This window comes from Anomalospiza imberbis, chromosome 33 (genome assembly GCF_031753505.1).
Source record: "Anomalospiza imberbis isolate Cuckoo-Finch-1a 21T00152 chromosome 33, ASM3175350v1, whole genome shotgun sequence".
NCBI lineage: Eukaryota > Metazoa > Chordata > Aves > Passeriformes > Viduidae > Anomalospiza > Anomalospiza imberbis.
The window spans coordinates 431,288-454,900 of NC_089713.1; the positions used below are offsets into that span (position 1 = coordinate 431,288).

The window sequence follows — 23,613 nt, forward strand, 5'->3', positions numbered from 1 at the left end:
GGGGCTCAGCTCTGCCCTGCAGACCCCCCCAGCTCAGGCACTGCCCAGGGGCAGCTCTGGCTCTGCAGGCTCTGATGGCAACGTCAGAGCAACCCTGAGGAGGCTGGAGAAGTGACACTGATGCTGCCCGTGAGGGGCCCTGTGCTGATTTCTGTCAATGCCTGGTTTATTGATTCCTGAGAGAAAACTTGTTTATTTTTCTCAGCCTGAACTGAGTGATGAATATCTATGTGCAATTTCCCATCCAGTCCACACAGATCAGTAGATTAAAAAAGCAAGATTTTCCCTTTTATGCAGCCCCTGCCTTGCTGAGCTCCCATATAATATACTTGGAAATGTTCTGCAGTTAAATCCCGTGCTGGGAGCAGTCCTGAACAATGCAGCATCCTCACCACACATGGAGAACACTTCCAAACCCTACCAGCTGTCTCTTTCCACCCAGATCTTGACCCCAGTGCTGGGAGCAGCTCCCCGGGCCGGCTGAGAGCTGTCCCTGGCAGGCAGCAGAGTCCCTGGCCCAGCACAGCGCCCTTGGCTGCAGGACCCTGCTCTGCAGGACAGCCATGGGCACCCCTGGCTGCTCTGCACAAGAGATGATCAGAGAATGTACTCACAGGGTCTGTGGGCATTGGGATGTTCCAGCTGTAGGAGATCACTCCAGGAGCTGCAGCTGCATTGTCCTGCAGCCAGAGGTTCCTGTGCCAAGGGCTGCCAGGGATTCTGCCCCAGGCACTTCTCAGCACCTTCCCAGCCCTGACTGATGGAAGCTCTCTGTGCCTCTGTGCTGTGCCCGGGCTGGCTGCAGGCAGTGCCCCAACCCTGCTGGGCTGGGAGAAGAGCTGCTCATCCAGAGAAATGTGCTTTTGAAGCTCTCCTTGGTTGCCAGGATCACCTTCTGTGCCAGGAGCCCGGCCCAGCTCAGCAGCACAGACACAGCACAAGGACTTTAATGACCCTCTGGGGCTTTGTGCTCAGGCCCTGAACATCAGGCCCTGAGAGGGAGCTGCAGAAACCTCTCCAGAGCTCCAAGTCAGAATCCAACTCCAAAGTGTCTTTGACTTTTAATGGGTCCCACTGAGGGACACGACTGAGAAAGTGTCCCCAGGCCCCAGGCAGAGCAGAGAACTGGAGGCACTGATGACAGGTGGGGACAAAGAGAAGCCAAGTCCTGGTGCCCTGGGGCACAGCAGGGTCTGTGCCACCAAGGGCTGTCAGGAGACACCTTGTCCTGAGGCACTGGGGCCTCCTGGCACAGCCCCAGCCAGGCTGGGCACTGTCAGCCCCTTGTCCTTCCCTCACATCCCCCCCTAGCCCACATCCCAGTGGCCTCAAGGATCTGCTGGAAGGAGTCCCTGGGGAGCCTTGCTCAGGAATGGCCCTGGGGGCTCCTTCATGCTCCCAGGGACTGCAGGTTTTTCAAAGCACTTTGGCTTTGGCTTTTGCCTTGGAGTCTTTGAGAGCTTTGTGCAATCATGGCCTCCAATTATCTGCTGTAATTAGTCCCTGGAGAGGCTTTGTCAGGGACAACACTCAGTGGGGCTCATTAATGCTTCAAGGTACTTCAGTTCTTTTCAGGTACTTGGTGTTTCCCTTTTGATCCAGACTCTGTGAGAGGTTTGTGCAATCATGGCCCCAATTATCTGCTTTAACGAGTCCCTTGAGAGCTTTGTGCTGACACTCAGTGGGGCTCATTAATGCTTAGAGATACTGAAGGAGTTTAAGGTACTTCGGTTTGTCCTTTCCACACTGAGAGGTTTTTGTGCCATTTTGAGTCTCTGAGAGGTTTTTCTGCCATCCTGGCCTCCAGTTCTCTCCTCCAAGGAGGCCATGAGGAGCCTGTGTTGGAGATGGACCTCAGTAGGTCCCATTAATTCCTTGAGAAACTTTGGGTTTTTACTCTGATTTTGACTCCTGGAAAGTTTTGTGCAATCTCGTCTCAGGGCCTGAGGTTCCAGGGCTCAGCTCTAAATGCACCACGGGGCTCATTAGGATCAAGCCAGTCCTGACAAACCATGGCTCTGCCTTGATTTCCCTCTGGTCTGGGGCAGTTCATTAAGAAGGTTTCCTACTGCAGTTCTAAAGAAATATTTCAAAGAGTTTATAGGAAATATGTATTCCTATTTTAAAGGGGGTATTTTTCTACTTTTCCTATTACACAAGTGGTGATTGCAGTATTCACTGATACTGACCCAGGGACTCTTCTGAGTTTCTCTGGCCAGGTCAGAGAAGCTGTGCCTTGAGCTCTGACCCAGTGTGGACAACCTTGCTCCACATTCCCCAGCCTCATCTGGTCTCTCCTCACTCACCTGGGATCTGCTTTGCCCAGAGAACTTGTCAGAACCCAGAATGTCCCTTGGACACTCTTGCATGTTCCAGGCCCAGGTCAAAAGCATTTGAGACCCTGGAATGCAGCCACAGACCCCTGTGGCTTTTGGACCTGATCCATGGAACAATTTACCAACCTTGCAGGAAGAACAAGAAATCACAAAAGTTTAGATATTATAGTAGAAGTAGTCAGAAATTGAAAGGAAGATTTTTTGAGTGCTGTACAGGGGGGTTTTAGGCCTTGTACAGAGGGGTCTGAGTTTTGTACATGGGGGACAGAAGTTCTAAGATGGAGGGACTTGGGTGTGCCCTGTCCTTTTTCCTTCTTCTTCCTAACCTCCATGTTCTTGGTGATGTTGGCACTCACAGATTGGTTTACAGTAGAAAGTCACTGTTCAATATAGGTGATGGGCATTGGGGAAAAACCATAAACATTTAACACGTAATATGTGATATAAAAGAGGGTACCAGCCCCACTGGGCGTTGGAGTGTGCCCTTGCCTGACTGCTGAACGGAACGCAGCAGCACAGGGAGAAATCTTTTAGATAACACACAATAAACTACCTTGAGACTGGACGACTGAAGACTACTGAGTCTTTCTTTGGAGGCACGGGTTGGAGGAGAGACTTTTCCACCTTTCTGGGCCACCCCAATCAGGGAGTGAGACCCGTCAAGAACTGGCTGCAATCAGCCCAAAAGGGATTTTCCTTCTTTTATTTCTGAAGCACTCTAAAAGTCCTGAGTGTCTGCTGAATTCAGACACCCTTCTCCAAGTGTGTGCCAAGCCCAAGGTGCCTCCAAGGCAGACCTGCCCTGGGCCAGCTGTGAGGGTGGATCATCATCCCACCCTGCACTGGGCCATTGCAAGGGGCTCTTGCCATGGACACTGCACTGACCCCACTGCTGGGTTTGGGTGCCATGGCATCCCTCATCAGTTCAGGTTTCCTTGGGAACCTTCTGCAGCCAGGTTCCATGGCCACTTGCCTGCAGACCTGTTGCTGCCCTTGGCTGCCATGGCAGCCCTCAGGACAAAGCGGTGCCGGGGCTGTTCCAGGTCCAATTGCAGGGACACTCGTTGGTGCCGCCAGGTGCCATGGCAGTGGCCACGGGGACCCGTTCCTTAGTTTGGTGCCACGGCAACCAAGGCCTGGAGCCGTTGTGATGGTTGGTCGCGATGGAAACCTGCCCTGGCCCCTTGCTCAGGGCTGGTGTCACTGCCCAGAGCCAGAGGGGATCCCTTGCTGGGGGCTTGTGCCATGGCCACCTGCCCTGTGCCGCGCTGGCCGGTCAGGCGCCGTGGAACCAGCAGCAAACGCCAGGGCCAGGGCCAAAGGCCAGGTCAGCCAGACAGAAAGGGGCAGTGCTGGGCACTGTTTCCATGGCAGCCCTCACTGGGGGTGACACCTGGGTCACCTGTCCTGGCAGTTGCCATGGAAACCTGGCTCATTGGAAATACAAGGGTGGACAGAGGTTTTAGTAGGGCCTGGCACAACGGGACAAAGGGGGGGGTGGTTTTAAACTAAAGGAAGGGAGGTTCAGATAAGAACAGATAAGGAGGAAATTTTGGATGATGAGGGTGGTGATACACCAGGACAGGTTCCCAGGGAGGTGGTCAGTGCCCCATACCTGGAAACATTCAAGTCCAGCTGGGACAGGGCTCTGAACAACCTGATCTGGTGAAAGATGTCCCTGCTCATGGCAGGGTTTGGATGAGATGAGCACTGCAGAGCTCTTCCCATCCAAACCATTCCAGGACTGCATGGGCAGAAGGGGCTGCTCAGTGCACTCCATCCACTGCCTCGACTCCTCATGGTCTCTGCTGGACCCCACATCCCACAGCCAAACCCAGCCCCTTCTCTGCCTTTCCTCCCCCTGCCCCAGGGGCTGGCACAGCCAGGGGGGCACAGGTGACCTTTGGGCTTTGCAGGGCTCAGGCACAAGGGCTGTGGCAGAGTCAGGGCTGAGGTCACACTCTGTGGGCTGGGGCAGAGCCCAGCCAGAAATGAGCCCTGAGGCAGCAGCTCTGCAGTGCTGGCCACCAGGCCGGCTTGCCAAGGGAGGCTTCTGGCCATGCCCTGCAAGCAGCTGCTGCTGCCAAGGCGCCTTTGGTGCCTCAGGCTCTCCCTGGCACAGCTCCCAGCAGGGCACTCTGCCCTTGCGCCCGAGGCCTTCCCTGTGCTGGGGCTGGCCTGGGGCTTTTCCTGCAGCAGGACCTGCCCTGCTCCTGGCACAGGAAAGGCAGTTCCTGCTGGAGCAGGAGGCTCTGCCTGCAATGGGCTCAAACCACTCCCGCAAGGCCCTGTTTGCAAAGCCCCAGTGGGAAATGAAGGAGGGGCCGTCACGCTGCCGTTGGGGTGAATAATGCTGAAACCAGCCTGACTCCTCCATCCCAAAGTTCTACATCCCCAGAGGGAGATGAAGCTGTGGCAGGGCTGGAAAAATCCCCAGAGAAAGGAACAACCAAGTGACACCACTGAGAGCTCCTGCAGAGCTGCTGAGCTGGCCCAGCCTGGGCACATCTGACTGACAGGGCAGCACTTCAGACTAGAAAAGCCCCATCCAAATTTTAATGGCAGCGTCTCCTGGCATTTCCCTTCTTGGGGGCTGTGGAGATTCCTCCCTGCAGTGAGGACACCCCTCAAGGTCACTGCTCCAGGCTGAGCCAGAGATTTGCCCATGGTGGTTGGTCGGGGGCAGTGACATCAATCTCTGCTTAAGAACTGATTTTTGTTTAATACAATTGCTTCAAAATTGCTTCCTGTTTCAGCCTGAGTGTCCCTGCAAGAACTGGGCATCTTTCAGGCACTTCCAGAAGCTCAGGGATCTCATTTCATGAGGAATCTGGGATGCAAATGGCCTTGTAAGAAGGACAAAAGCAGAAGCAATGGACTAGAAATAATTAAAAAAAAATACCCTTCTGCCAGACAAAGTCCACCAAGTCATTCCCTGCATTTCTCCTTTTCAAATCCATTCCATCACCTACTCTCAGAGGTCCAGCTTGTTCTGGTGCTTATCATGAACTGACTGTGCTCTTGATTTATACCAAGCACTGGAGATGTAGAATCACCCAAACTGAACACAGAAACAAACTCCCTCTGTCCCATTTTCATGTTCTAGATCACTTTCCAGGTGTCCATGGAGATGTGGGAATGATTATCACACAACTCTCCATTTCTGGCTGCGGGCTCTGGAGATTCCTTCTCTGCATTCAGTCAGGCTTGTATTCCCTAACAAGTCCTGGTTCCACCTCCTGTTTCCCAAGGCTGGAACAGTCACAATGAAAACCTCACCAATGGCACAACTCCCCAGCTCACCAGGAAAAGAAAGGACAAGCTGTCAAGTTCTCCAAACCTTTGTCCTGCTCTGCTGCAAGTCCTGCTGCACTCCCACTGTGGAAAGCCAAGAGAAGCTGCAGGTGGTGGCACAACTTGTGACAGGAGCTCAACCTGGTTCTCCAGGAAAGGTTCTTGAGAAGAGCAGACAGGACTGTGGAGAAGATTCCTGGAAAACTGAAACAGCTTTCCAGAAGTGAAATGAAAATTGAAAGAAACAGTCCAAGATGTTTTCCTCTATTTATTTCTCTGCTGCCTTTTTCCATCTTGCACTGCTTCTCCATCCCATTAATTCCAAATGCATCTCACCTCTAAGATCAGTGACTTAGCGAGTTCTAGACACTCGAAAGTACCATGAGCCACACAGTTTGCCTTCCAGTATTCACTGGAAAGCAACGATGGAGCCATAAGTGCAGGGCCAGGACCAGGGAATCCTTCAGCCAGGAAATGTGCCCCGACAGGGTTTGATCCTCAGCGGGGACAATGCACGGCAGCGACCGAGGAGATACCTCTGCCTCCGTGCAGGAGTCCAGACTCTGGGTCTGGGCTGAACACGGCAAAGTTCCCGTGTTTGGACAGGCTCAGGGGCTGCCCCCAGGGAGCGGGGGGCTGGGCGTGGGGGTGAGCGGGCAACGGAAAAACGGACACGGGGACAAACGGCCCCGGAGCTTCAGTTGCAGCAGCAGCAGCAGCGGCGGCAGCAGCAGCAGCAGCGGCAGCAGTGATTTTGTCGACTTCCGATTCTTACTCCTCTCCCTCTCCTTCTCCCGCTGTCCCGCACCGTCTCCCGCTCTCCCTTTCCCGCTGTCCCCTCCTCTCCCAGTCTCTCTCTCTCCCCATTCCCGGCCGGGCCATGCCCCCGGCCCGCCCCCGGCTCCGGGCGGGGCTGCCCCATCCCCGCCCCCGGCCGTCCCGCCGGGGTCTCGCCTCCGCCCGGCTCTGGCCGTGCTGGCGGTGGCGCTTCTGGGCGGGCATCGGTGCCTGGGGCTGGGGCAGCATCGCCTCGCTCTGGCTCCGCCTGGCCCGAGCCTGGCCCCGGCCCCGGCTCCTCCCGGGCCCCGCGGAGGACACACGCGGCGCGGGCCCGCTGCCGCCGCCTCCGCTGCGGCTTCCCCGGCCCGAGCTCCGCCGCTCGGCAGCGCGGCCGCCGCCCCCGAGCCGCCGCTGTCCCGTTGCCGGGAGCGAACGCCTGGGGAGGGCCGGCCCGGGGCGGTCGGGGGGCGCTCGGGGGCCGCTCCTGGCCCCGGGCCGAGCGCTGACAGCCGCGTCCCGCCCGCAGGGAAGGCGCAGCAGGGCCTGGAGGAGCGGTACCGGCTGGGTTCGCTGCTGGGCAGCGGCGGCTTCGGCAGCGTCTTCGCGGCCACGCGGCTCTCGGACGGCGCCCCGGTGAGCGGCGGGGCCGGCGGCGGGCGGAGGAGGAGGAGGAGGAGGAGGAGGAGGAGGAGGAGGAGGAGGAGGAGGAGGGGGAGGGGGAGGGGGAGGGGGAGAGGGAGGGGGGAGGAGAAGGAGGGGGTGGAGGAGGAGGAGGGGTAGAAGGAAAAGGAGAAGGGGGAGGAGGAGGGGGGGAGGAGGAGGAGGAGGAGGAGGAGGAGGAGGATGGGGCTGGGGCAGGGCAGGGCAGGGCAGGGCAGGTGGCATGCTCAGCCTGCTGTTGCTCTTGGCTTGCAGGTGGCCATCAAAAGGGTGCCAAGGAACCGCGTCCGGCACTGGGGTGAGCTGGTGAGTGAGCGGGGCCAGCGGCAGAAGCCGGGCCGTGCCGGCGGGGATGAGCCGAGGCCCGGCAGGGTGGGAGCCACCAGGACGCCTCGAGGGAGAGCGGGCGTGGGGCCAGCGCAGGGCACAGAGCATCCCGGGCTGGGTGAGGGGTTCCCGACCCCTTGCACGGCATCAGCCCCACTGACGGAATTGCGTTCCTCCCACAGCCCGACGGCACCAGCGCACCCCTGGAGATCGTGCTACTGGACAAGGTGTCCACTGGATTCCCCGGTGTGATCCAGCTGCTGGAGTGGCTTGAGCTCCCCAACAACATCTTGATCGTGCTGGAACGCCCGAAGCGGTCTCAGGACCTTCATCATTTCATTCGGGCACGGGGATTCCTGTCCGAGGAGGTGGCGCGGGATCTGTTCCGCCAGGTGCTGGAGGCCGTGCAGCACTGCACCAGCTGTGGAGTCCTGCACAGGGACATCAAACCACAGAACATCCTGGTCGACCTGGCCACCGGGCAGGCCAAATTGATTGACTTTGGCTGTGGCACCTACCTGCAAGACACAGCCTACACTCGCTTTGCAGGTGAGCCCACGCAGGGGTGTGCTCTCGGTCCTGGCATCTCATGGCCCAACATCTCACAGCCCAAGCTGGCTGTGGCAGCAGGGATTCTCCCTTTTGTTGCCCTTCATGGCACTGAGATTTCAGCTGAGTTGCATTTGAGCAGGGCTGGGTGGGGAGCCAGCTTCCAGCCCTGCTGGCAGCCTTTGCCCACCACTCTGGGCAGGACTGAGGCTGGGGCTGGGGCAGCCAGCCTGACAAAAACACCCGTGGGTGGGGGTAGCAGAGAGGGGGGCCGTAAGCTGTGTCCCAGCCGGTTTGGTGTGCAGGTGCGAAAGGGCTTGGACTGCTCCACTCACCTGGTTTCTTTTGGATTCATGATGTTTTTTGGGCAGTGCAGGCAGGGAGGATGAAGGCATGGTTTTCCCAAGCACTGGGTGGGTTTTTCCTCCTCATGGTTTGGCCTTGCCAGGATTTCTGCTGCCCTCTTCCAACCCCAGTGGCTTCTTTTCCAACCCCGAGTCTATACACAAGTCCCAGGTGCTGGCGAGAGGGCAGCGGTCACCCCGTGTGCCACTGGGGCAGCCCCCACACGCCCAAGGATGCTGGGGCCAGGCTCTGGGAGCAGCAGCATCCCCCTGATGAACCCCTGATGAACCCCATCTGTATTCCACAGGAACACCGTCATACAGCCCCCCGGAATGGATCCACTTTGGATTTTACTACGGCAAGCCAGCTACCATCTGGTCCCTGGGCATCCTGCTGCACCAGATGGTCTGCGGGGAGCACCCTTTCAGGAGGAGCCAGAACATCAGCTGGGACCATCAGCTCTCACTGCCACGACGGCTCTCTCAAGGTGGATCCTCATCTCTGGCCACGGGGGCAATGGCAGTGCTGGGAGACAGCAGCAGCTCGTGAGCATCCCGCCCTGGCAGCTGCTGAGGAGGTGGCACATGTCCTGCTCTCCTGCTCTCCTCCAAAACAGGGAATTGATGGGGAAGTTTAGGCCCAGCTCTGAGCACATCCAGCATGGCCTGGGCACGGGAATAGGGGGACAAAGCCAACAGGAGCCTTCTCCAGCTGACCGGAGGGTTCTGGTTTCTCTGCCCAGAGTGCCAAGACCTGATCAGGCGGTGTTTATCCATGCTGCACTCGGACAGGCCCTCGTTAGAAGAGCTGTTCTGTGATCCCTGGCTGCAGGATATTGTTCGGCCCTAGAAGAAGGGAGAGAGCCACAGGCACACTTTGATGCAAGGCCCTGGTAAGTTGCAGCTCCACACATGCCTTGGCAATCAGAAGCAAAGGAACCCAGACATTTTGTCCTGCCTGTGTCACTGCCCAGGGGTCATCAGATGGGAACATGCAGCCCTTGTGCTGGAGCTGAGCTGCTCTGCCCAGCACTGGTGGCCGCCATCTGAGCTGATTTTGCTTGTCCTGGTTCCCTGACAGCTCTGGGCCCTGGGCAGAACCCTGACAGCCTGGGCTCACCCCCAGGGAAGGAGAAGGAGCCCCTGGAGGAGCTGTACCAGGTGGGGGCTGCTGCTGCTGGGGACAGCGAGGACGACATCAAGGATGACAACCTCTTCCTCCACCTGGCCACCGGCAGCTGAGGATGATGGACTTCGATTCTGGCACCTTCTCCAAAGCCAGGCTCCACAGGAAATATGCAGGTGAGTCCACACGCAGGGGGATGCTCCCAGATTTGGGCATTGCACAGCCTGGCCAGGAACCAAAGGTTCCCCCTTTGCTGGGGTGGATGCAGCTGATCCTTCAGTCGGCTGCCAGGCTGCTTTTGGCAGGGCTGGGGGATGGGCTGGGGTGGTGATGAAATGGGAGTGGGCTCCTGGCCCTGCCAACAGCCCCCAGCACTCACCGTGCCCCGGGCTGGGGCTGGGGCTGGGGCAGCCAGCCCGACACAAACAAACCCCCATGGTGGGAGCAGAGGTGGGACTCCAGAACCTGTGCAGGGGCTGCTTTGCTTTGCAGGCAAGGAAGGGCTTGGGCTGCTCCACTGCCCCTGTTTGCTTTGGGATCACCATTATTTTGGGGGGGCAGTGCAGGGGGGAAGGGAGAGAGCCTGGGCTTCCCTCACCTGTGGGTGGGTTTTTCCCTGGCATGCAGGGGTTGGGCCTTCCTCAAGTCCCTGACAGTAATATGATTTTTGACCTTTTTTCTTGTTCCCCTTTTTGTCTGTAATCTATTTTCAAAATTTTGTTGTGTGTTTTTCTAGAGGAAGTGTTCCAGGTGGGGTCCAGTCTGGATGGGGAAGTGCTTGGGAGCAGCTGTGGCGTGGATGGGCCGTGCCCTTGGAGAAGGATGAGGACATCGTTTGGGACCAGCTTTTCTTCCAGCAGGGGATGGCATCAGGTGGGTCCCGTCTGCTTGGCATGGTGGGATCAGAGTTTGGGGAGATGGCAGCGAGCACAGGAGCATCCTGCTCTGGGCAGCTGCTGAGGGCTGGATGTGCCGTGGCCGGCTGCAGGCTGGGCACGTGTCCTGCCCTCCTGCTCTGCTCCCAAAGGCAGCAGGGATGGGCAGCTCTGGGCACAGCTCTGGGCACGGCCAGCATGGCCTGGGCACCGCGGGCGGCTGGGACAAGGGGACAGGAGCCTTCAGCTGACGGGCGCTTTCTGGTTTCTCTCCTTGCAGCCAGGCTCTGCGGGTGCTGAGGCTGCTCTGGGCTCTGCCAGGGCTCTGCTGGAGCTCAGCAGCGGGCCGCAATCAGCCAAAGAAGAAATGGGGTGACCTGCAGCACAGACCTGCTGGAGCATTTCAGCAACACAGCTCAAGTGTGCAGAGTGTACACCTCCCAGGGAAAACATGCCACCACCCCAAAATAAACTTGTTCAATAGCTTCTGAAATGAAATCAATCTGGGATGACCCCAAATGACATTTTGCAGCTTGCTCAAGATGTTGCTCAGTCTTTCTCTGAACAGTTCTCTCCTCCACCTGCCTTGTACTTCCCAACTGCTCCCTCTTTTCCCCCAGTGAGTTCCCAGCCCATGGAAGTCTCCATCACACTGTTGCCTTCCTTGGTGCCCCTCACCACGAGGAAGGCTGAGCCCCAGGCTTAGGGACTCATCCTGTCACTGGCTGAGGAGCAGCAATGTCTCAGAGGTGCAGTGGGATTTTAGTGTCATTCAGAGCTGCTCTCCAGCCCTCAGCTCTCCTCACTGCTGAGTTCCCACTCCCTTGTCCTCGTCCTTGTAGCAGGAGGAGCTCTGTGAATCCCCTTGAGCCTCCCCACTCTTCCCAGCCCACGCACCCACCTCAGTTAGGCTGAAGCTGCAGCTTCTCTGTCTCCTGTGGCACACCAGTCCAGTCCCCTGTGCGGGGAGCCCCAGCCCCAGAGCACAGCACTCAGCAGTGCACTCCGGGCTGGAGCAGCTCCCTCCCAGCCCCAGCCCAGGGACCCCTCCAGCCCCAGGGACTGGGGCACGGTCAGCACCCGCTGCTGCAGCCACCGCTTCTGCTGGCCCAGACAGCAACACCCAAACTGGGGCTGATCCCGAGGGAGCACCAGCAGGACCTGGATCTGATCCCTGACTCTGGGGCAGGCCTGGACAAATGACCCCCAGCAGCAGCAGCACGTGGAGCTGACTTTCAGCACAACCCCTGCCACTCTTCCCTCCCGTGTGCAGCGGTGTCACAGCAGCCTGAGGCACCTGGGAGCCCCCAGGGCCAGCAGGGACTTGAGATGGCAGCCCTGGGCTCCTGGAGCTTGTGCAAGGAACAGAGCTGGGGACTCCCTGTCCATGGGGAGCTTCCAGATGGAAAAGGCTGCTGCGCCCAGGCAGCTCCAAGGGCAGAGAAAGGAGGGTCTCGACCCCTGGATCTGCGCCAGTCCCACAGTCCTGGGCAGCAGCCACCGAGCCCTGGGGGAGCAGAGGGCACAGCAAGAGGGACAAAAGCAGGCAAGGTCAGAGACTGGAGAGAGCCAGACCCAGCAGCAGGAACAGCTGCTCCATTGCACTCTTGGAGAAAGCTCTTGGCTGGTTCAAAGCGCTGAAAGGTGTGCAGGGCAGAGAGGAGGCCACCCCAAACACTGCTCCTGTTTCCACAGCCTCCCCTCTCCGTGTCCCAGAAGGAATTGGATGGACTGTGTTCTTCTCCCCGAGTCGTCCGGTTCAGCACGAGCAGCTGAGCACCAGGAGCTGAAGGAGCTGAAGCCTCAGGCCTCAAGAGCTGGGCCTGAGGAGACTTTGTGAGCAAATGAATGCTGCTAACATGGACCTGGCTGAATGCAGCAGATGGAATCATGGAATCACAGAATCCTTTCTGTTGGAAAAGACCTCTGAGCTCATCCAGTCCAGCCGGTCACCCAGCAGTGTCGAGCCCAGCAGTAAACCACGTCCCTGAAGTGCCAAGGCCTGGACAACAGCCCTGAGTGAGGCCCTGAGCCAAAGGTGGCCTCTGGATGAACCTTCCAACCAAAGGTTATCTTTGTATCTGCTCACTAATGAAATATGCATGGTCATTAGCGCTGTGATAGATGTATCCACTCATTAGTGAAACATGGATTGACCTTTCTGTGTTTAGAAGCCAGACAAGGCCATGAAATCTGACATCTGGCCTTGTCTGGGGCTGAATGGTCAAAGTCACCTCCCTTGGTTCCTCTTGGGCCCTGGCCAGGCTTTGGGAGGAACCCAGGAGGAGGATGAAACCAGATGTTCCCGCACCAGCAGCGCTGTCAGTTTGTTCATTCAGCGCTGTCAGAGCTGGGCCCTCTCCCAGCGAGGCTGGAGCCTCACCTGTGGCTGGAGGCACCTGCAGGAATTCCCAGTGTCCAGGAGTGGCTCTGCAGCCCTTGGCTGTGACAGCTTCCCCAGCTGCTGTGTGGATCTGGGGCATGGTAAAGCCTGAGGGTAACTGGGGCTGGATCTTTCTTAATCACTGCTGCAATCTTTGGTGCTGATGGCTGGGTGCATTGCTGAGCTGCTCCTTTTGGGATTCTTTGCTGCTTTGAGCTACAGTCAATGACACTGAGTCCTTCAGTTGGTGTCTGTGTCTTTGGTGCTGACCCTGCCCACTGGTGAAACAAAACTGGCACAGTCTGGCCAGATCACAACAAAATGTCACTTTTTAAATGTAAATGTGAGAAATCAGTCCCATCAGAAATTCCCAGATGGGAAGCCCTTCCCTGGAGTTCCCTGGCTCTGGAGTGGGCTGAGGTCAGAGCACTGGTGTCAGCAGTGGGGCACTCTGTTAAAAGAGGCTGAACCCCTGGTTGTCTTCAAATGCATCCAAAAATTGCATGTGGAAGAAGGAAAAGAATTGTGGGTTTGGGAATATGTGGATGAAGTTTGTAAATGGCACATTGGAAACAGCACCAACAGAAGGAAAAATTGCTTTTGGAATGCTCCCACATGGAGGGACAGAGGAAGGTTAAAACTTGAGCTCAGGTTCATTTGTGCAAGTGAAATATAATATTATTATTATCATCATTAATAACAGTTATATAAAAATAGAACATGATTATACATTTTTTTTCAGATAGAATTAAAAATTGATAATGTGAAATAAGGCTGACAATGCTAATATGTCACCTTTGGCTGCTCACTGTGACACTGAATACCCTACAGAAAAGGACTGGCCAAGACCCAAATGTCACAATAGAACTTTGTGAATTGTGTATAATGAATAAAGGAGGAAGGGATGTTGTGGAAACCCAGGACACCGGGAGGATTTCTCTGTCTGCTCTGGGGTGTCCTGACCCCCAGGGGAGCACTGACTTTGACCCTCATTCATGGAGAAAACTTCCAAAGCCTCAAGGTAAACTAGAAGCCACAAAAGTGTGAAATAGATTGTAGAGATTGTAGAGAGGAGTTTAGTATGTCACATGGGTAAGAAATTTAAGCTTTAGGATTTTTAGTATGTTATAGATGGATTCAAGATTGTTATAAATGAATGCTCCAATTTATTAATTAAAGAAAATTTATTAAATTGTCCAAATATAAATTTAGAGAATAACAACGAAAAGCCACTATCAAAAAAAGGTCAGTGCCGAGCCCGGGATCGGCGCTGGGTGAGACACAGGTTTGACCACTAGAGCATAGGGTCCCCTATGTTCACCCCGACTGTTCTGTCCAAGTGATTTATATATGGTTTTTCTTGCCTGAGGCAAAGTCGCTTTCTTCTTTTCTGGGCTGCACCTATTCATGTGGAGTTCCTTCACTGTGGCAAGTTGAACAGAACCCGTCCGATCGATCGTGCTCCTGGAGTTCGGTATTCAGATGTATCTCCCTGATGGTTCTGGTTATCTCACTCTCAACTACTTACAGCGTGTTTCTCCTTGGGCGTTCCAAACATGTACATGTCACTTAGGGCGTGTAAGTGGCGCCATTGTGTTCAGCTGGATAAGATATACAGAAGTTTATTACATACAACAACTTGCAGAGTAAAATCTCGGACACTTTGTTATATATGGGATTTGACGCAGAAAAAGGGAATTAGAGAAAGGGAATTAGCTCATAAAATGAGAAAAAGACGAGAATGGAGATGCGTGAGGGAAAGAGAATGAAGAGAGAAACAAAAAGATTAGCATATAGAATAGCATGGTAGGTTAGTGAACACATTTTGGAATAGCAACAGCAAACCGTTTTACCAGCTCAAATGTGCAGCTACCAATAAAACAAAAGCAGCCAGCAAAGCAGTTCAGTAATGTTTTACTTTCTGAATGTCCAGAGGGATTCAGCAAATCAGTACAAACATTCTGAAATACCTTGGCTAATGCTGGAGAATAGGAGGGGAACAGAAGCCCCGTGTTTTAAAAATTCTGCACTGGGACATTGAGCAGTCACTGTGGTGGTGAGATGGTTTCTCCTTGAAGCTGATGAGGGACAAAGCAAACCTCCAGCCAGCCACCCTGCTGAGAGCTTGGCAGTAAAGAGCCTGCAGCCAAGTAGGTGCTTTTCATCAGAAGAATTCAAAATAGTGTGCCAATATCCAAACCTGACCACTGATTGGTTTGACCCAACTTCCTCAAAAAATTCACTTCCATGTCAAACCACGACAAATATGTAAAATGTAACATAAGATACTTGAAAAATGATGAATGCCAAAGGATCTGAGTATTAGATCTTTCCTCAAAGAGAATCCTTTTTGCTAACATCTACATGCCAGGAGCTGCAGTGTAGCACCAGGGAGACAAAGGAACCCACCAGTGCAGAAAAGCACCCATCTCCGAGCCGGCCACGTCCATTCGTTTGCAAATTAGGTCCTTTTCTCCCTGCTGCCAGCTGCGGGTTTGAAATACTGTGAAGCAACCTTCCCGTCCTTGGTGGGGTGCTTAAAAACACTTACAGAATATTTCTTACCAATATAACGTATTTCATACATCTATTTCTCACAAGCACGAATTATCTAAAATACACATAACAATTCCATGATTCCATCTGCTGCATTCAGCCAGGTCCATGTTAGCAGCATTCATTTGCTCAGAAAGTCTCCTCAGGCCCAGCTCTTGAGGCCTGAGGCTTCAGCTCCTTCAGCTCCTGGTGCTCAGCTGCTCGTGCTGAACCGGACGACTCGGGGAGAAGAACGCAGTCCATCCAATTCCTTCTGGGACACAGAGAGGGGAGGCTGTGGAAACAGGAGCAGTGTTTGGTGTGGCCTCCTCTCTGCCCTGCACGCCTTTCAGCGCTTTGAACCAGCCAAGAGCTTTCTCCAAGAGTGCAATGGAGCAGCTGTTCCTGCTGCCGGGTCTGGCTCTCTCCAGTCTCTGACCTTGCCTGCTTTTGTCCCTCTTGCTGTGCCCTCTGCTCCCCCAGGGCTCGGTGGCTGCTGCCCAGGACTGTGGGACTGGCACAGATCCAGGGGTCGAGACCCTCCTTTCTCTGCCCTTGGAGCTGCCTGGGCACAGCAGCCTTTTCCATCTGGAAGCTCCCCATGGACAGGGAGTCCCCAGCTCCGTTCCTTGCACAAGCTCCAGGAGCCCAGGGCTGCCATCTCAAGTCCCTGCTGGCCCTGGGGGCTCCCAGGTGGGCACAAGTGGGGCAGCAGAGCCAGCAGGGAGCCTGCGAGTCTCTTCCAGCCCTGTCTGCTCAGAGTTTGGGCCTTGGAGCCTCAGGTGGCCAAAGGCAGCTGCTGCTGGTCCCTCTGTGTGCCCCCGTGTTTAGCAGTGCTGCTCCATCTGTCTGTGCCCAGCCATGGGGAAAAGCCTCAGCCCTGCAGGGCCAGGAGCTGCCGGGCTCTGCCTGAGCAGCTCAGCCAGAGGGAAGGGAGCTGCTCCCCACGGGAACCAGGAGCCAAGGGCTGGAGCACCTCGTTCTGGGGCAGAGCCCAAATTCTGTGAGGGAGTAACAGAGTTATTCACGTGCACTGGTGTGTCAGCACTGCAGGTGCTGTGCCTGCAAACACATGGCTCAAGGTGTGCAAAAGAATTCTGCAACTCTTGGCTGGAGCAGGATGTCAGCAGTGCTGAACTCCAGCTTAGTCCAAAGCAAACACTTTACACCTCTGCTCGTATCTGCTAGATTTTTTACATCGGGATATCCAGAGAAAAGTAAACGGAGGAGTAAATATTTTCATTATTTATCAGAAATATATCTCATTTTGCTGAACATTTCTTTTTCAGAATGTGTTATCTTCTTAAAAAGAAAAAGAAAAAAGAAAAAAAACCCGAGAAAAATATTAAAGAGAAAAAAAAGAAACAAATGTGTAGTGAAATCTTCTTAAACTTTGGATTAAGAGGTAACTGATCTTTTTAAAGGGAGAACTCATATACTTTGTGCATGTTCTCATGCCTGGATGCATCTTACGGACTGACATCAGCATCCATTTTAAAGACTTTGGGTTTTGTTTCCAATATTAAGATTTTTTTTTTTTTAATTGGAGTTGAAGCAATAGGAGGATGAGAGATGAATTGTGCACGACTGTGTCTTGAGGCCAAAAATATTGCAGTTTGAAACTTGGACCTAAAGTATTGAAAATGAAACTTACAAATCCCAGTGCATTGTGTGACAGCAGCTTTTCCTATAGGATGTGCAGCATCACAAAGACTTCATCAGTGGGGTTGGGAGTGCTTGGAGCTTTGTCCTGTGCCACTCTGGGATGTCATGAACCAGGACTTCACCTGCCACCAGCCCAGGTCACCCTCTGCCACCGCAGCTCTTTGGGCCTTGTGTGCCCAAAGCAGACACAAAGTGTTTCTGCTGCTCCCCCTTTGCACAAACCCACAGAGAGCTGGGATTTTTCCAAGGCTCGTGTCTCCATTGGGCCATATTCCCAAAGAACCAGCAGCACATCCTGATGAATATGGCGAGTTACGTGGATGGTTGTCAGCTCCACTTCCTGCCTAGAAATCCTGAAACTGCTTCTAAATGCTGCTCCTTCAGCTCCTGGACACCTTCTCACACAGAGCTGGGAAAAAAATCCCCTGGCCACTGGCTAAAAGGTGAGTTATGCCCAAGTTAGAGCCCTGGGGGAAATCTCTGTCCCTCCCTGATGTTTTAATGTATCTGTACATGGGGGTGTGCATGGATGCGTCTTGTATACAAAGGAAGGAGCGTGCAAGCAACGGGACTGACACTTTCAGTGTCCATGCTATTCCATACCCATGGGCACAGAGACATTATGGAAACCCTGGCACACTCAGAGCCTTCTGTCCATGGGTACAGAGACATCCAAGAGCCCCTGGCACACACAGAGCCTTCTGTCCATGGGTACAGAGACATCCAAGAGCCCCTGGCACACACAGGCCTGGCACACACAGGCCTGGCAGCACAGGTGGCTTTCCCCACAGGCTGCAGGAGATGAGAACACAACATTTGCCAACACTGACTGCAAGCCACAGCTCTGGGTGCTCCCCATGAACCTCAGCTCTGGGACCACTGTCTGCCCCAAGCTCCAGAGACTGCAGTGGGAGCCTGGCTGGGCTCTGCCCTGGGGCCATCCTGCAGGGACAGCTGCAAACAGGGAGCATTCCCTTGCCACAAACAGCCAAGCCAGGGCTGCAGGGCAGCTGCTCCAGCCCGGAGTGCACTGCTGAGTGCTGTGCTCTGGGGCTGGGGCTCCCCGCACAGGGGACTGGACTGGTGTGCCAGAGGAGACAGAGAAGCTGCAGCTTCAGCCTAACTGAGGTGGGTGCGTGGGCTGGGAAGAGTGGGGAGGCTCAAGGGGATTCACAGAGCTCATCCTGCTGCAAGGACGAGGAAAAGGGAGTGGGAACTGAGCAGTGAGGAGAGCTGAGGGCTGGAGAGCAGCTCTGAATGACACTAAAATCCCACTGCACCTCTGAGACATTGCTGCTCCTCAGCCAGTGACAGGATGAGTCCCTAAGCCTGGGGCTCGGCCTTCCTTGTGGTGAGGGGCACCAAGGAAGGCAACAGTGTGATGGAGACTTCCATGGGCTGGGAACTCACTGGGGGAAAAGAGGGAGCAGTTGGGAAGTACAAGGCAGGTGGGGGAGAGAACTGTTCAGAGAAGGGCTGAGCTACAGCTTGAGCAAGCTGCAAAATGTCATTTGGGGTCATCCCAGATTGATTTCATTTCAGAAGCTATTGAACAAGTTTATTTTGGGGTGGTGGCATGTTTTCCCTGGGAGGCGTACACTCTGCAACCTTGAGCTGTGTTGCTGAAATGCTCCAGCAGGTCTGTGGTGCAGGTCACCCCATTTCTTCTTTGGCTGATTGCGGCCCGGTGCTGAGCTCCAGCAGAGCCCTGGCAGAGCCCAGAGCAGCCTCAGCACCCGCAGAGCCCGGCTGCAAGGAGAGAAACCAGAAAGCGCCCGTCAGCTGAAGGCTCCTGTCCCCTTGTCCCAGCCGCCCGCGGTGCCCAGGCCATGCTGGCCGTGCCCAGAGCTGTGCCCAGAGCTGCCCATCCCTGCTGCCTTTGGGAGCAGAGCAGGAGGGCAGGACATGTGCCCAGCCTGCAGCCAGCCACGGCACATCCAGCCCTCAGCAGCTGCCCAGAGCAGGATGCTCCTGTGCTCGCTGCCATCTCCCAAAAGCTCTGATCCCACCATGCCAAGCAGACGGGACCCACCTGACGCCATCCCCCGCTGGAAGAAAAGCTGGTCCCAAACGATGTCCTCAGCCTTCTCCAAGGGCACGGCCCATCCACGCCACAGCTGCTCCCAAGCACTTCCCCATCCAGACTGGACCCCACCTGGAACGCTTCCTCTAGAAAAACACACAACAAATTATTGAAAATAGATTACAGACAAAAAGGGGAATAAGAAAAAAGGTCAAAAATCATATTACTGTCAGGGACTTGAGGAAGGCCCAACCCCTGCATGCCAGGGAAAAACCCACCCACAGGTGAGGGAAGCCCAGGCTCTCTCCCTTCCCCCCTGCACTGCCCCCCAAAATAACGGTGATCCCAAAGCAAACAGGGGCAGTGGAGCAGCCCAAGCCCTTCCTTGCCTGCAGAGCAAAGCAGCCCCTGCACAGGTTCTGGAGTCCCACCTCTGCTCCCACCATGGGGGTTTGTTTGTGTCGGGCTGGCTGCCCCAGCCCCAGCCCGGGGCACGGTGGGTGCTGGGGCTGTTGGCAGGGCCAGGAGCCCACTCCCATTTCATCACCGCCCCAGCCCATCCCCCAGCCCTGCCAAAAGCAGCCTGGCAGCCGACTGAAGGATCAGCTGCATCCGCCCCAGCAAAGGGGGAACCTTTGGTTCCTGGCCAGGCTGTGCAATGCCCAAATCTGGGAGCATCCCCCTGCGTGTGGACTCACCTGTAAATTTCCTGTGGAGCCTGGCTTTGGAGAAGGTGCCAGAATGCAAGTCCATCATCCTCAGCTGCCGGTGGCCAGGTGGAGGAAGAGGTTGTCATCCTTGATGTCGTCCTCGCTGTCCCCAGCAGCAGCAGTCCCACCTGGTACAGCTTCTCCAGGGGCTCCTTCTCCTTCCTTGGAGGTGAGCCCAGGCTGTCAGGGTTCTGCCCAGGGCCCAGAGCTGTCAGGGAACCAGGACAAGCAAAACCAGCTCAGATGGTGGCCACCAGAGCTGGGCAGAGCAGCTCAGCTCCAGCACAAGGGCTGCGTGTCCCCATCTGATGACCCCTGGGCAGTGACACAGGCAGGACAAAATGTCTGGGTTCCTTTGCTTCTGATTGCCAAGGCATGTGTGGAGCTGTAACTTACCAGGGCCTTGCATCAAAGTGTGCCTGTGGCTCTCTCCCTTCTTCTAGGGCAGATGAATATCCTGCAGCCAGGGATCACATAACAGCTCTTCTAACGAGGGCCTGTCCGAGTGCAGCATGGATAAACACCGCCTGATCACATCTTGGCACTCTGGGCAGAGAAACCAGAACCTGCCGGTCAGCTGGAGAAGGCTCCTGTTGGCTTTGCCCCACTATTCCCGTGTCCAGGCCATGCTGGATGTGCTCAGAGCTGGGCCTAAACTTCCCCATCAATTCCCTGTTTTGGAGGAGAGCAGGAGAGCAGGACATGTGCCACCTCCTCAGCAGCTGCCAGAGCGGGATGCTCACGAGCTGCTGCTGTCTCCCAGCACTGGCATTGCCCCCGTGGCCAGAGATGAGGATCCACCTTGAGAGAGCCGTCGTGGCAGCGAGAGCTGATGGTCCCAGCTGATGTTCTGGCTCCTCCTGAAAGGGTGCTCCCCGCAGACCATCTGGTGCAGCAGGATGCCCAGGGACCAGATGGTAGCTGGCTTGCCGTAGTAAAATCCAAAGTGGATCCATTCCGGGGGGCTGTATGACGGTGTTCCTGTGGAATACAGATGGGGTTCATCAGGGGGATGCTGCTGCTCCCAGAGCCTGGCCCCAGCATCCCTGGTCGTGTGGGGGCTGCCCCAGTGGCACACGGGGTGACCGCTGCCCTCTCGCCAGCACCTGGGACTTGTGTACAGACTCGGGGTTGGAAAAGAAGCCACTGGGGTTGGAAGAGGGCAGCAGAAGTCCTGGCAAGGCCCGACCATGAGGAGGAAAAACCCACCCAGTGCTTGGGAAAACCATGCCTTCATCCTCCCTGCCTGCACTGCCCAAAAAACATCATGAATCCAAAACAAACCAGGTGAGTGGAGCAGTCCAAGCCCTTTGTCACCTGCACACCAAACCGGCTGGGACACAGGTTACGGCCCCCCTCTCTGCTACCCCCACCCACCCGTGTTTTTGTTGGGCTGGCTGCCCCAGCCCCAGCCTCAGTCCTGCCCAGAGTGGTAGGCAAAGGCTGCCAGCAGGGCTTGAAGCTGGCTCCCCACCCAGCCCTGCTCAATCGCAACTCAGCTGAAATCTCAGTGCCATGAAGGGCAGCAAAAGGGAGAATCCCCGCTGCCACAGCCAGCTTGGGCTGTGAGATGTTGGGCCATGAGATGCCAGGACCGAGAGCACACCCCTGCGTGGGCTCACCTGCAAAGCGAGTGTAGGCTGTGTCTTGCAGGTAGGTGCCACAGCCAAAGTCAATCAATTTGGCCTGCCCGGTGGCCAGGTCAACCAGGATGTTCTGTGGTTTGATGTCCCTGTGCAGGACCCCACAGCTGGTGCAGTGCTGCACGGCCTCCAGCACCTGGCGGAACAGATCCCGCGCCACCTCCTCGGACAGGAACCCCCGTGCCCGAATGAAATGATGCAGGTCCTGAGACCGCTTCGGGCGTTCCAGCACGATCAAGATGTATTTGGGGAGCTCAAGCCACTCCAGCAGCTGGATGACACCGGGGAAGCCAGTGGACACCTTCTCCAGCAGCACGATCTCCAGGGGTGCGCTGGTGCCGTCGGGCTGAGGGAGGAACGCAATTCCGTCAGTGGGGCTGATGCCGTGCCAGGGGTCGGGAACCCCTCACCCAGCACGGGATGCTCTGCGCCCTGCGCTGGCCCCACGCCTGCTCTCCCTCGAGGTGTCCTGGTGGCTTCCACCCTGCCGGGCCTCGGCTCATCCCCGCCGGCACGGCCCGGCTTCTGCCGCTGGCCCCGCTCACTCACCAGCTCGCCCCAGTGCCGGACGCGGTTCCTTGGCACCCTTTTGATGGCCACCTGCAAGCCAAGAGCAGCAGCGGGCTGAGCTCGCCGCCCGCCATGCCCAGCCTCAGCCCCAGCCCCAGCTCCAGCCCCATCCTCCTCCTCCTCCTCCTCCTCCTCCTCCTCCCCCCTCTCCCCCTCTCCCTTCTCCTTTTCCTTCTATCCCTCCTCCTCCCCCTCCTCTCCCTCCTCCTCCGCCCCCTCCTCCTCCGCCCGCCGCCGGCCCCGCCGCTCACCGGGGCGCCGTCCGAGCGCCGCGTGGCCGCGAAGACGCTGCCCAGCAGCGAACCCAGCCGGTACCGCTCCTTCAGGCCCTGCTGCGCCTTCCCTGCGGGCGGGACGCGGCTGTCAGCGCTCGGCCCGGGGCCAGGAGCGGCCCCCGAGCGCCCCCCGACCGCCCCGGGCCGGCCCTCCCCAGGCGTTCGCTCCCGGCAACGGGACAGCGGCGGCTCGGGGGCGGCGGCCGCGCTGCCGAGCGGCGGAGCTCGGGCCGGGGAAGCCGCAGCGGAGGCGGCGGCAGCGGCCGGGCCGCGTGTGTCCTCCGCGGGGCCCGGGAGGAGCCGGGGCCGGGGCCAGGCTCGGGCCAGGCGGAGCCAGAGGGAGGCGATGCTGCCCCAGCCCCAGGCACCGATGCCCGCCCAGAAGCGCCACCGCCAGCACGGCCAGAGCCGGGCGGAGGCGAGACCCCGGCGGGACGGCCGGGGGCGGGGATGGGGCAGCCCCGCCCGGAGCCGGGGGCGGGCCGGGGGCATGGCCCGGCCGGGAATGGGGAGAGAGAGAGACTGGGAGAGGAGGGGACAGCGGAAAAGGGAGAGCGGGAGACGGTGCGGGACAGCGGGAGAGGGAGAGGAGAATCAAGAGGGAATCAACAAAATCGCTGCTTTCGCTGCTTCGGCTGCTGCCGCCGCTGCTGCTGCTGCTGCTGCCGCTGCTGCAACTGAAGCTCCGGGGCCGTTTGTCCCCGTGTCCGTTTGTCCGTTGCCCGCTCGCCCCCACGCCCAGCCCCCCGCTCCCCGGGGGCAGCCCCTGAGCCTGTCCAAACACGGGAACTTTGCCGTGTTCAGCCCAGACCCAGAGTCTGGACTCCAGCACAGCGGCACAGAAATCCTCTTGGTCGCTGCTGTGCATTGTCCCTGCTGAGGGTCAAACACTATCGGAGCACATTCCCTGAATGCAGAATTTGTGCCTGACCCAAGCACTGCACTTAGTCTCCAGCACTGCTTTCCAAGAAAACCAGGGGAAGGCAAACTGTGTGTAGCTCATGGTATTTTACAGTGTCTCAAACTTGCCAAGTCATGGATCTTAGAGGTGAAATCCAGTTGGATTAATGGGATGGAGAAGCAGTGCAAGATGGAAAAGGGGAGCATAAAAATAAACAGAGGAAATCATCTTGGATTGTTTCTTTCCATTTTCATTTCATTTCCTAAAAGCTCATTCAGTTTTCCCAGAATCTTCTCCACAGTCCTGTTTGCTCTTTCCAAGAATCTTTCCTGGAGAACGAGGTGCAGCTCCTGTCACAAGATGTGCCACCAGCTGCAGCTTCTCTTGGCTTTCCACACCGTGAGTGCAGCACGACTCTTACAGCAAAGCAGGACTAATATTAGAAAAACTTGACAGCTTGTTCTTTCTTTTCCTTGTGGGCTGGGCAGTTGTGCCATTGGTAAGGTTTTCATTGTTACTGTGATACCGTAAGAATCCATGACGGGCTACCTGCAATTATTAGGGAATGCAAGCCTGACTGAATGCAGAGAAAGAATCTGCAGAGCCTGCAGCCAGAA

General features: G+C 56.5%; 2 protein-coding genes across 4 annotated transcripts in view; one reads left to right on the forward strand and one right to left on the reverse strand.

Annotated features, from left to right (window-relative positions):
• The window catches only part of LOC137463965 (zinc finger protein 208-like), a 1,270,300-nt gene that overhangs the window by 339,047 nt on the left and 907,640 nt on the right, over positions 1-23,613 (reverse strand). The window lies entirely within an intron of this gene.
• The window catches only part of LOC137463966 (zinc finger protein 271-like), a 1,077,684-nt gene that overhangs the window by 137,989 nt on the left and 916,082 nt on the right, over positions 1-23,613 (forward strand). The gene's annotated exons all lie outside the window — the stretch shown is intronic.